The sequence below is a fragment of the Ambystoma mexicanum genome, chromosome 1q (assembly GCF_040938575.1).
Source record: "Ambystoma mexicanum isolate Mex_15411 chromosome 1q, UKY_AmexF1_1, whole genome shotgun sequence".
Lineage (NCBI taxonomy): Eukaryota > Metazoa > Chordata > Amphibia > Caudata > Ambystomatidae > Ambystoma > Ambystoma mexicanum.
The window spans coordinates 1,325,393,243-1,325,404,854 of record NC_090922.1 but is presented as its reverse complement, the minus strand read 5'-3'; positions in this window follow the sequence as shown (position 1 = coordinate 1,325,404,854).

The window sequence follows — 11,612 nt, the reverse complement described above, 5'->3', positions numbered from 1 at the left end:
ATACATGTTAATATTACTTGACAGGTTCCATAAAGCTAATTATTTCACTTGGGATTGTGCTCTTCTGGTAAGTAACAGAAGAATGCGTAAACTCTGGTTTAGAGTCACATTTGGGAAGCTTACTGTACAAGTGGAACTGAAAACTTTATCTGTCTATTTTGTTCTTGTTAGCATCAGTAAAACTTGATGGGCAATATAAATAGCTTATATAGTGTATCTCGGTATGCCTTTGCTGTGAATGTTTTCCCTTTTCATTTGTTTGCTTACTCAAAGTTTGGTACATGCATTGCTCTCATGAAAGATTGTGACCACCCCTCCAATTGTTTCCTTTTGTTTCTAACATATGTTTAGGCTGTCTTGTAATGCAACCATATTATTATGAAATTGCAGACCGGGGCAGGATGGTTGTAGAAAACGACATGGGTGCTAATTGCAATATGCCCCTCAGCGGCAGGGCCGACCCTTTCGGTAATGGCACCGCTGTTGGCCTCTTCTCAGGCCGTATGATGCACCCTGAAATAACCTCACCGGAGCCAGGTCTCCCGCAACCTTTCTTTGTTTCCTCCTTCACATAACTGAACTCCCTCTTCCCTTGCCCCTCCCTTTCCTCCCACTTCCCGCTCCCTCCCATAATCTCAAGCCCTTTCCCTTAAAGGGGCTCTGTCCTCATTCCCTCACAACAACCGCCGCCCTCACTAAGGGACCCTTGCTGTGCTCAGGCCCATAACTTGGGCGGCGGCGGACCGTTACGTACAGGGTCGACCCGCCGCAGAGGGGCATATTGTCTCAGTAGACAAAAGCAGGAAGTCCATCAGTACATCCATCTATCAGTCTGCCTCCTTCCAGTTGACACTTCCAGGACACCCATCAAGTCTCACTGCAATAAATAGGAATGACAACGTGAACATTTCACGGAACATGCATGTCAAATATAATAGACAGACCACTTGCAGAACACATAGGGATAATTAGCAAATCAAGCAAAAAGACTCACAACGCCATAAAGAAGAGCACAATCACTGAAGTGACCAAACACATACACACTTGCAGGCAAAAACATACACATATGCCCACCATCAGTAATGGTGAAATAACAGACGAGCTGACTGACATAAGCACTCTTGCAGGCAAAATCATACACATATGCACACCATCAGTAATGCTGAAATAACAAGTGCGCACTGGCACACATACACAGAAATATATACATTGAGAGGCAAACTCAAGGGAAAGCAAAGAAGGACTCTTTTCTCGTATGCACAAGTGTTTAAATGGGAAGCCTGTCATTTATGTTTACAACCAGACGAAGCCCGTTACGGTGAAACGCGTAGTTGTTTTTGTTCTCTCCTGAGCAACTTGTCCACTGTACTTAACAAATAAAGGACGTTTGATGGAGATCCTTTTTGACGTATCTGGGTGATTTTGTGATTGAGGAAGAGTGACGACCAGGAAGTGGTATTCCGCTTTCATTTTCTTCTGTTCTTATATATATATTTATGTGTATATTTGCACACACACGCGCACACATACACACACACACAGTTCTCTTCCCGGAAGACGTAATAAGAAACAGATGCAGGCACATCTTGTGTGTGAAATTGAAGGCTTTCTTGTTTTCGTTTTGTTTGCACATCGCATCTGAAGGATATTTAATAGAAATCCGAAGACGTGATGTATTGTTTTCATTACAATCACTGTGTCTGTTCTTTCTCTGTGGTGTTTGTTCATTTAACATTTACATTATTTAGTACATTAATAATACAAAAGGTTAAAGTCATAGTCGGTGTCTGTATGACTCATGCATGCCTTCAATTAAAGCCTGCATGCCCTATTCTATGTATGCAGCTGAGGTTATGTAAATGTTTCTGTACAATATTGTAAGTTAAAATCACTGATAAGGGCTTCATTACTAGGTATTCTAGTGGGAATTTAGCACAACGCTACATTAGAATACATGGTGCACATTAGAACAATACAAACAGATGCTAAAGTCTCATTGATTTTACTCTTACACAGGGTCGGACCGGGAAAAGAAATAGACCCGGTCACCCAAAAAAAAGTGGCCCATCCCTCGCCTCAAAAAAGTGGACCACCCCTCGCCTCACATCCCTTGACCTCTGGACCCCACCCAAAGTGACATCCCGGAAGCGATGAAACACGACCTTTCACCCCTTGACAAAACAGGAAGTGGCATCAAATAGCATTGTCCTAAGTACACTAAATGACTGTGAATCCAAGCAGACCAAATGATATGTTATTGTATAGCACTTACGCGTAAGCTCTTTTTTATAGAACTAATATGCAAACAATACCCGACCTGTGTTAGTACTCATTTACCAACCTAAGAAGGATGAAAGGCTTTTTTAAAAAAAATAAAATTATAAATTGAAAAAAATATATATTTTTTTCATTTTTCTTTTTTCCAAACCGGCCCAGCCATGGTCAGAAACCGGCCCCACTCCCCAGGGACGATTTCGGCCCGGCCGAGGGGCAAATCCGACCATGCTCTTACATTGGGTCTATAAGGACTTTGGTTAGACAACAAAAACGTTCTTCTGGCTAGTGCTTGTTTTAAGAACTGCAATAGGCTGCAACTAACCCCTGGGGTATCTGTCGCTTTTATTTTATATAAAGTAAATGTCTCATCTGTTAATCCATCAGTAATGATTTCTGAAGAGTGTAATCTGAGAACTGAATGAATCTTACGGGCTAACACTAGTGAACTATTTAGAGACTGGCAATTTCAATAGTTTGCCACCATGAGATATGTTGCCCAGGATCACACAATTTAAGAGGTGAAGCTGCGATTGGTGCTAATTCTGCGATGTCTGCCCTTGACCACATTGTGTCTCAGGTCTTGGGAAAGTTTTATTTTCATGAGCTAACAACATTCCCGGTTTTTTAGACGGGACGTGGAATGTATCTCAATAACATGCTCACGCAAAATAACTTTATTTTTTAAAGACAATGTTTCGCGGAAACATTCTGTGCAAAAAGAAATTGATCCTATCTTAGACACGCACAAGTGCCAGACTGCTAATGTATGTGAGCCCCACCGTCGGATCTGGGCTTTGCTATTGTATTTCAAAGCTTTAAATACAGACTTACAGATTGTTATTCAGAATGTGCAGCAGAACAAGTGAAATTGTAGAACAAAGCAAACTATGTTTCGTATAAATTAAGTAGAACTGAAAAATAGCCCACCAGAGGCTTGGGACTTTTTGTTGGCCTCTTCTATTAACAACCCTTTAAACTCAAAATGAGCTACTTCAAAGAAAGGTCAGGCAGTGGCCTAAACAATGAGACCAGAATGTGAGAAGGAACATCTTATCACAGAAGACAGCACACTATTAGACAGTGAGATGCTATGATTTAAACGAGTTCTAACCGCTCCTACCGAGTAACACTTTATGCTCTAAACCTGCTCCGTACCGATGCTTTGTTCAATTTGAAATCTAGCCATATCTGGTGCTTCTTGGACAGTAGGTGTTACTACCAGCACAGTATGTATACCTTCAAGTTTATCAACCCCATAGAGAAGAAAAGTTGAGTCAGCCTAGCTCAAATCTGGTACTGTGATTGGGCAAACAAACACTGATCACTGCAACAGGTTCTTAACACACTGAGCTATCTTCTGAATCATAACGCAGCTCAAATGTATTAGTAGGCATTTCACTTTTCGTTACTACACATGATCAATATGAATCCGACAGAAAGGTAGAACATGCTGTAAAACGTGTGCTAAAGTGAATGCACAGACAGTCTGTATTACAGTGCATTAGGTGATGAAATGAACAGATGAGAAATGACTTGTCAACACCGGCCAGGCTGCAGACTCAGAGCAGCAGTAGCACGCTACTCAATATCACGACTTGTGTTATTAATGTATTCTAAAAGGTAGGCTTTGGGCCTCATTACAAGCTTACCAGCACTGTTGTTTTCGGACCAGCAAACTATGAGTCTGCTGGCGCATGGAACACGCCAGCAGACTTTGACGGAAGCAGCGGCACTGTTGCACACAGTGCCGGTGTTCCGTACGCCAAATTTCCCATTGAGTCCTATCGGACTCAATGGGAATGGGGAGTAAACATTGCCGCCTTCTGACTTACCGGACTGCCGGGGCTGTAATGCCCTGGTTATTCCGGAAAGTCAGGCAGCGGTAAATCACCACGAGTCTGGCATGGCTACCGCCGGACTCGTAATGAGGCCCAATGTCTTCTTTAATTCAGATAATCATATGGGGGGTAATTCTCCATCAGTAGGGGCCTTGGCTTGTGCCCCTTTTTCTCTCATGCCACGTCTCTGCTCCACACTCCCCCACTATCAATTACCACAAACCCCACTGCCTCCCAAATGCTAGCAGTCAGTGCATTCACATACGTCCTTGACGTGGCAAGATCAATCCAAACGAACACAGCCAGTGAACAACACTCCTCCACCCCCCTCTTCAAAATGACATAATCCCAGAAACTATCCCCAACACGTTCTGGCAGGTATCTCCCACTTAAAGGCCTATTCAGAGCAGGTATCACTTAGCCCGGCCTCCACCATTAAATATCAAGTTGTCACTCTTGTCCAGAGCCAGGTAGCCTTGGTAAACAGCCCTGGTATACGGTTCCTTCCATTCCTGCTGCTTTCTATACGGGCTGCAGAAGACGTGCGCCCCCCGCGCCCCCCATTTGTTAAAGAAATCTTGAGATGGCCTCTCTCCAGCCACCTGCCAGCCCAAAGCTAACACTCGCATTCCGGGGTACAATGCTGGGGAGGTGGCCACCCAACAGTTGCCTGGCTCCGGCAATGTTTAAAACATATTGCGCAACACTGGATCTGGGTTTGGATCTGCCAACGGCATGGAATCAGCCTTGCACTTCACAGGGGATGGACTCCGGCACTCACTGGATAATACCCCGAGGCAACCATTTACATTGACTTGTCAGCAGCCTTTCAGGGTTATTCATGGGACCCTAGTAAACCATATACGAGTCTCATTTGGCATTGCTGTTAATGTTTTGGAGTGGATCTCTTCCTTTCTCTAGGGCAGAGAATTGCAAGGTCAACTAAACCCCATACTCTCCAAGTCTCCTACTGTGTTACTTCCTGTGGCACAGACCTCATTGCCTCTTTTTCTTGCACCTTGCAAACAAATGTTGACAATATCCAAATTGCCTTCAGACTCAGAGGCTTGGACTCAAAACACCTTTAATTTTTTGGCCTGTCTGTTGCACATCAACAACTTGATGATCAAGAATGTCCCTATTTTCCACATGTTCATAGAGGTTACTCTCACTGAGAATGATCCTTTAAGGTGCCCATAAGCGACTTAAACCCCAGATGCAACCATGTCCTATACAGCTTTCTTAGACAACTCAAAACACTTCTGTTTTAGAGTGGGTTGCTTCCCCTCTTTCTCTCTGCTCCTTTCAGCGCCTAGGTGCCATCCGGTCCTTGCAGGGCTCTACAAATATCCGTACAATACAATAGTCAGCACACCAAGTCATTCAGGCAATCCAGCAATACTTGTTAGCCCCGCACCCCTTTTGCGGTGGTGACCGAGCGTGCTCGAGCTACAGATCCCATGGTACATTGAGATCTCCTTCCACAATTATACTGTTCTCAGGAAATCTAGCAATCTCAGGAAAGCACTTTGCGTAAAAGACATTGCGTGGATCATTTCAGTAATACATTGAGAAAGAGTTCCCTTTATGCCTGAAAATATGCCCTGCATATGCATGATGGAACTCCTGTGTATGAATCTGAACCTCTTGTCAATCATAAGCTTCTGTGCATTCTGTGGAAGGAGGTGAGACTACTAAAGTATTGTTACATCATTGCCAGCATTCCAAAGCCTATCCAATAGGCTATTGCCTTTAAGAGTGGCTACGGTGAAGCTAAAATCAACCTCTCCTAATGAGTTCATTCCCCTCCCTGTGCTCAAGGAAGTTATGACTTGAATGGCACCAATTTGTTGATTTAGATCTGGCCATATTCCCTCTACACTGAACCATGCCTTAGTTATTCCTCTTCTTAAGAAACCGTCTTTTAATCCTTTTGTTCTGGATAATTTCCACCCCATCCCTGTACTACCCTTTCTGATGACACTCCAGGAGTCTCCAGTGGTCCCTTGTCTTAATTCTTTTTTGGGGGGTACATCCTATTTTGACCCCTCTCAGTCTGGATTTAGCTGAAGGCGTAACATCAAAGGAGTGCTGGTGTTAGTGGTTGACGATCTAGCACGGTTGCAGGACCACGGCAGCGTGGAAGAGCTAATTTTTCTTGACCTCTCTGCCACCTTTGATACCATCAATCATACTGTCCTCTTGACCGCCTCACTGATGCCGGCCTCTCTGGAAATGTTCTGGCCTGGTTTAGTTCTATTTTATCTGATTGGATTAAGTCTCTCTCTTTTCCCCTATTTCTTTCTGCTCCTACATCCCTTACTTGCTATGTTCCTCAAGGGTTCACCATCTCCACGATCTTGTTCAACATCTACTTTCAGCCTTTGACTAAGCTCATCCTCTCCCACTGCTTTCGATGTTACTCTTATGAATCATTGTGCATCTGGACTTCGCGTTGGAGGAGACTACACTCAGACAGAGAGCCTGTTTGGCCACTGTGGGAGAATGGATTTGCAACAACTGGCTTAGGCTGAATGGGGACCAGACCGAGGTGTTATTTGTGGGCCCTCCTTCTGTCACTGCTCTCTGGACCACCCTTGTTTGGCCCTCTTCTCTTAGTCCTTTCGTTACCCCTGTTTCAGCTGTGAAGGATCCGGGGGTTAAAACGCTCCTCCACCCTCGCTGCTGATAATCAGGTCAGTGCTATGTGTCAGAGCTATTTTCGGCTAATAATTCTGCCCAAGGTTATTCCGTTTATACCAGCCAGGTGACGGTGGGGGCCTCTCTTGTCCTATCTTCTTTGGATTATTGCAATGCTCTTTTTTTTAGGGGCAACCTGCCTATTTCATCCGGTAACTCCAGGTTCTACAGAATTCTGCTGACAGATTGGCCATGTTTACTCTTAGACACAATCATATTACTCCGGTTCTTAGTCACCTGCACTGGCTTCCTGTACCTGGTTCACTGCACTTTCAATTGTATAGGTGCAGAATATTTGCAGGCAAAATTTCATCCGTATACTCCTGCTCGGGATCTGCGCTTGGCAAGGGGTGCCTGGTTCCGATCCTTTCTGTTAAATGTTCTCGTATTGGTGGACGTGCTTTCTCTATAGCTGCCGCTAAACTATGGAATTCTCTTCCTGTGGCACTCCAAAAGATGAAGGGCCACCTCTCTTTTAGGCAGTCTCTGAAGACATATTTGTTATAACTTGGTGGTTTCCTTGGGCAGGCTCCTCCCGATTGCTGTTAGCACCAAGATGCCTCTTGGCGCACGTTGCGCTTTACAATCTTTTTGTAACATAACATAACATAACATAACATAAAAATAGGGAAATTCAAGCTCTGCACAACCGTTGCCCAAAATCTTAAACTTTGCCATAGGGATGAATGCATGAAACAAAAAGCATAAGGCCGTACTAATCCTGGACAAAGGGTGTGAAACCTTCCCTTACCTTATTTGGGAGCCCTTCCAGTACTCCTCTTGCGTTTGTGGATGGCCATTGGGAGCGTTAAGCATTTGGAGCTACCAAATGTCCTTTTGATTTAGAATCCAAAAGAAATGTTGAGTTGCCTGTATGAGAAGCTTAAGATTGAAACCAAAGTAAGTTTCAAACCAACAAGTCGTGTCACACTACACAGTGGTGATCAAGGGAAATAAATGTGCCCCGTCTCCCGATTCTACAACAAACTCTCAAAGGAGCTTTACAAATAGAAAATCTCATTCCAAAATCTCCCCAACTTAAAGGAAAGAAACATATGGGATTCCTCTCAGGAAGAACAGTATTATGCATTATCTCTAGAACGCGACACCTAGTGAATATACCAAGAAATAGAATCCGGCTTCTGCGCATCAAAGGTGTGTCTTTGCAGATCGTTCTGGCTGAGTGCAGTCAATGCCAACTTTACCCTTCGACAGGGCACATCAGAACGACTACAATGTGGGGACAGTGAACAGTTCCTTGTCAAAGTTTGCCAACTGTGTGTGGCACATCCTTTGCATTGTGGTGGTCCCGAAATCTCCTCCTCATCCTGATGCGTGCCTTCTCTCTCGCTCAGCAGCCCACCCTGGTCCATATCGAAAGGGATCAGGTGCTCTGTAATTTGCTTTACTTTGCATTTTCTGCCCAATAAGAATTGACAGTGATCCTGGAAAATGTTTAGCTTTTCTGAATATGAAGTTCTTCCGTTTACTCGCATCCGACAACAGGCTTTCTTTGACATTTACATAGAGCCGTCTAGGGGAGATTAGGACAGTGATTACTTTTCACTTACAAGAGTACACACGGTGAAGAGTGTCCAGGGGGACAGTCAGATCACTTGTGCCAATCAATAACATTGAAAGCATGTGCCATGTGTACACTTCCATGCCTTTATTCACTATGTCACTCTAGCCAGTCAGATGTCGCACCCGAGTAGAGCCTTCCCTTTGACATCTGTCCAGAGTCTTCTAACCCAGGTTCGAATCCCGGCAGGGCCAAACTCAGGCTTTCATCCTTCCGAGCTCGATAAATGAGCATCACACACTGTGGGTAAAACTAGGCAGTGCTCAGATACCTGAAGGTTCGTAGCGCTACATAAATGCCAAATGATTATTATAATGTGTAAACTGGCGAGCTCGGAGTGGAATATGTGTGTTTACTCAGAATCATGCAGTAGAATTATACTGATGCCAGTGCTTTGGACAAAGGTTTGCTTGATGATGGATAGTATCTGGAATCATGGTCTCTAAGTCTGCCACCCTAGCCTCAACCAGCAGTGCTTGATTGTTTATATCACATGTGGACTTGGAGTATTTCTGCTTTGAGGACTGGTGTTCGGAGACGGTTGTGGAATGTTGGCCTTTTATTTTGGGGCCTAGCCAATCTGGGGTTTCCAAATGAGCATGTCCAATCTTGGAATTGGAAGGAACCCCTTTCTATTTGCGCCTAATTTATTTTTGAAAAACACCATGTCCTGTATGATTGAGGATGGATGTTCTTTAGTTTTCCCTGGTGTCATGGTCGCCTAATGGCACTGACACCAGGATTTCAGGCTTGTAGATTTTCACCATTCTATGAACGGTGCTGTTGTTAGATCAGACCTCTAACACTGTTGGGCCAGTATCTGCAAGTGAGGGTAACACCTGAAGGCCAGGTTGGTCCAATACTGTGCAACTGTGCATTCAGTCAGCAGAGACAGGTCTAGAGGAGGCCCTCAAGATCGCAAATAGAAACAGCTCACTTGCCAGTAGTGATCATGTGTTGATCTGCTTATGGTACGATAGGAGTCAAACAGAGACAGTTAGACTGTCTACCATGCCAACCTGGGACATCCAAAGATGGTGACCCCACTGATTCTCTAGGCTGTAGATGGAGGCCAAATCTGACCCTCATGCCCCCGCACGACTCTCAAGACAAAGGCAGAGAAATGACAGATGTGCCTCACTCTTAGGCCCATCACCGCAATCATCGATATATTGTAGGTGTGGAAAGCGTTATCCTCTCAGACAGCCATTTAGACCATACCCAAATGATGATATGGACAATATGGAAATGACATCGACCAAGCAAGTCGACTGACTGCGAAACCAGAAATCAATGATATGATATGATATGATATGATATGGCATTTATAACGCGCCTATACACAAGTGTTCCAAGGTGCGACAAGGCAAGGGAGGGGGAACAGAGGGAAAACAGAGACAACCATCTTACTAGGCCAGGTGACAATGAATTTGCGCAAGTGCAGGGGAGGGGAAAAGGGGAGAAGAGCAGGGGGAAGGGGGAGGGGGGCAGTGCAGTGCATAGGATAACAGTAAAACAAATAAGACACTAAATAAATAAATATAAGGTGCAGCCAACTGGTGGCAAGTGCAAGGGTAAGTGCAGACATCAGGTGTCCAGTGCTGGTGGGGGCTGTAGGGATACAGAAACAGTCCCCGAGTGCAACGGTTGCTAGGGGGGCAGTGCAGGTGTGCAACTGGCAGCGAGGGGACTTGGGCCCGACAGCAGAGTGTAGCCAGGTAACCAGTGCAGTTTCAGGTTCAGCAAGTAGGTCATCAGGGGAGATGAGAGAAAGCAGAAGCAAAGAGGAAGGTCTTGAAGTGCTTCCGGAACCAGAGATGGTTCTCCTCAAGTTTCAGAGAGGCAGGGAGGCTGTTCCAGAGGGAGGCCCCAGCAGAAGAAAGAGATCTACCACCAACTCGTTGCTTGGAGAAGTGACTGACCCTGAGGGAGTTGGAGGCGGATGAGCAAAGAGCTCGAGGAGGAAGATATTTAGGAAGAGAGAGTTGAAGGTATTGAGGCCCCCTTGTGGTTTTGAACTTAATACTCGCAGCCACTGGGAGCCAGTGCAGAGTTTTCAGTCCTGGAGAGATACGATCCCTTGGCTTGAGGCTTGAGACAAGTCTCGCAGACCTGTTCTGGATGAGTTGCAGAGGGCGGAGAGTAGAGCCAGGCAGATTTAGAAAGAGGATGTTGCAGTAGTCCAGCCTAGAGAGAACCAGATCTCTGGAGACAGTGAGCTTCTGGTGGAAGGAGAGGAAAGGAAGAGGAGGTGCAGCTGGTAGTGTGACTTCTTAGAGATGTCAGAGATGTGAGGAGAGAAGGAGAGTGTGGAGTCGAAGATGACCCCGAGGTTTTTAGCCTTACAGGTGGGAGTGGGGAGTGGGCCAAGAGAGGCCGGCCAGAGAGTGAGAGGAAAGGAGGGAGCAGTTGTGCTGATGAGGAGAATCTTGGACTTACTAGCATTAAGGCGTACATTGGCAGCACACCACTCCTGGATAGCAGACAGACAGTCAGAGATGAAAGAAGGAGAAGAGGTGGTGGAAGGGAGCCTCAAAATGAGTTGAGTGTCATCCGCATAGCACTGAAAGTTGGGACAGAGAGTGGCAATGCGGTGGGCAAGAAGTGCCAGGGAGAGAGGTTAGACACCTGGGGAACACAACAGGTAGAGACAGATATAGAGGAGAGGAAGGACCCAAGTTGGACTTGGGAGGGTCGATCAGAAAGGAAAGAATTCAACAAAGGTAGCAGGCGCCCCTCTCTCGGAAGACCAAGGCATGATAACCTGTTCAGTGGTTGTTAACCACATCGAGAGTTCACAGCCATCTGCTTTTTGCTCTCTGTACCTTTCACAGATGGGAAATATCCATTTGCATATCAGTCTTTGTCCCGCCCACATGGGCAGTCCAGCACCGAAATGCTATGGCAATTCCTCTCTGAACAGGAGTACCAACAGCAACCCCATACACGTGTTTTAGCCTTGTTGGCCATCATCAGTGAGGTGAAGCTGAGCCTCTCTAAGCACAGTGAGCAGGGAGTCCACGTCTGGTTGGAAAGAAGTCAGTCAAGCCAGGGACTGATCAGTGATACCCAAGTTATCACAGAGACGGTTGAGCAGGATGACATGGTTGACCGTGTCAAAGGACACAGGGGATGTTGGAATCAAGGTTGGAGAGCAGGTCATCACAGGTGCTCAGGAGAGCAGTTTCCGTGCTTCTGGCAGTTCTGAACCCAGA